Raw genomic sequence first — 2578 nt, 5'->3', positions numbered from 1 at the left:
AATTGACCATAATATCTTATTGCAGAGATTAGAATGTGACATAGGCATTAGAGGAGCAGCCCTCTGCTGGTTTAAATCATATTTATCTAATAGGTACCAGTTTGTCAATGTAAACCAACAATCATCATCGTACTCTAGAGTTAGTTATGGTGTGCCGCAAGGATCTGTCCTCGGGCCCATCTTGTTTACGCTGTATATGCTTCCTCTAGGTAATATCATCAGAAAACATAGCATTAACTTTCATTGTTATGCTGACGACACACAACTGTATTTATCAATTAAACCTGAGCAGGTCAGGCAAGTAGAAAAACTAAGCGCCTGCGTCCGAGATATAAATACTTGGATGAGCACTAACTATCTTCTGCTTAACCCTGAAAAGACAGAAGTCCTTATAATAGGCCCGAAAAGTGTTAGAGACTCTTTAGCTGCCCAGATAGTGACTCTGGACAATGTAAGTGTAGCCTCCAGCACCACAGTTAAAAACCTAGGAGTTTTATTTGACCCTGACTTATCGTTTAAAGCACACATTAAACAAACCTGTAGAACGGCTTTCTTTCACCTGCGCAACATCGCCAAAATTAGAAATATTTTATCTAAAAGCGATGCAGAAAAATTAATTCACGCGTTCGTTACATCGAGATTGGATTACTGTAACTCCCTACTTGCAGCTTGTCCTAAAAGCTCTCTAAAAGGTCTTCAGCTAGTACAAAACGCAGCAGCAAGACTTTTAACAGGAACCAATAGAAGAGAGCACATCACCCCTGTGCTCCAGGCACTTCACTGGCTTCCAGTCGAGTTTAGAATTAAATTTAAAATACTTCTTCTTACATTTAAGACCATTAATGGGTTGGGGCCACCTTATCTCACCGATGCTCTGGTTCCATACCGCCCCAACAGAACACTCCGATCTCAGAATGCAGGTCTACTGGTAGTTCCCAGGGTTCATAAAAGTACTGTCGGAGCTAGAGCCTTTAGCCACCAAGCCCCTGTTTTACGGAATCAGCTTCCAGCTAGTATTAAAGAAGCCGAGACAGTCTGCACATTTAAGATTAGATTAAAAACGTTCCTATTCGACAAAGCTTATGGTTAGGCTAGTTGAAGTCGGAGTAGACTCACAGTTTAGTCTAAGCTGCACTAGAAGCTATAATGCTGGGGGCAGTACAGCCGCTGAGTTCTATCTCCTTTTCTTACTCTACCTACCACTTGTCTTACTTTATTTCTATTTTCCAATGTTAATATCTAGTTGTCTAGTCTCTTCATCACTAGTCACCTGGTGTCCCCTTTCCCCTCTCCCCTCTGGGGAGGGGCTATTTTTCAGCTGCAGCCTCCTGACTGTCCGGACCCCTGGCTGGATAGACGTCCTCGCTGCTACCCCCGTCTCATCTGACTAGAGGGACTTCTTCTTGCACCTTCACTCCACTGTATTTTTACGGACTATAATTTTGCTTGCTAATTCCCATTAGCCGTTCTGGGGTTCCTGTCTGTCCGTCCTGGGAGTGGATCTCTCCTGACTGTGGTACTCCCCAAGGTTTCTCATTTTTCTCCCAATTGACTCTGGAGTTTTTGGAGTTTTTCCTTGCCGGCATGGAGGGTCTTAAGGATAGGGGATACCCAGGACTTGAACTGCATCTATTCATCTTTGTTGCTTCATTTCTAATTGTGTATCATATTGCCTCTGTAAAGCCCTTTGAGACTTCTGTTGTGATTGAGGGCTATACAAATAAAATTGAATTGAATTGAATTAAATGCAATATTAATATACAATAACATGCATAAGATGAAGAAAATGTACTCACCCAACTGATGATCTTGATAAATGAAGAAAAAATTCCAGAACAATGGATATGAAGATAAAGATGATTTATTGAGAAGAGTAGACAGGCAGCAAGGATTTGTTTTTGTTCTTCAACGCGTGAGGATTCTGGGACTTGTAAATTAAGGCGGCTTGAGCATGAATCCCGCAGCATTCCCACACATGATGAGAGTCACGCGATCTTTGTGGGCCTTAAAACCTCGCTTCTTCACTTCTTCCTTGAAAAGGAACGTCCTGGATGGCATCCTCTTCCAAAAAAGGCCAGTCTCGTCCATGTTATACGCTCCGGGAGATAGCCACCCTCTTCAATTACTTTGGCAAATTGGTCCTCAACGTAACGAAGAGCAGCGTCATGGTCCGCCGAGGAGGCCACTCCATGCAACGTAATGCTGCAAAGTCCAAACCTCTTTTTGAATTTTTCGAACCAGCCCTTGCTGGCAACAAAACTAGAATTTTCTTCACTTGAAGCACTGGTACTAGGCTGTGGTTCATCTTTGTCGTAGTCAGCATCACCTCCACCCTCATTCAACTCTCTTTCAGGAATGAGGCTATCATACAGCGCTTTGGCTTTTGCCCTAATCATGTTTGTGTCAAGACTCACCTTTTTTTCCCGAAAGTCCGATCTCTACACTGTTAGTGCATTTTCCATGTTTACAATCGTCTTGTTGCGAGGAGTCACAACTCGCTTAGTGTCCCTGGAAAACGACATTGAGGCGGTCTTTCGGATTTTCGCCTCCTCTCTTTTTATGTAACGAGCGTTTGATC

Source organism: Corythoichthys intestinalis, chromosome 3, assembly GCF_030265065.1.
Source record: "Corythoichthys intestinalis isolate RoL2023-P3 chromosome 3, ASM3026506v1, whole genome shotgun sequence".
Taxonomy (NCBI): Eukaryota; Metazoa; Chordata; class Actinopteri; order Syngnathiformes; family Syngnathidae; genus Corythoichthys; species Corythoichthys intestinalis.
The sequence above is the reverse complement of the archived record's forward strand: the minus strand, read 5'-3'. Positions refer to the sequence as shown.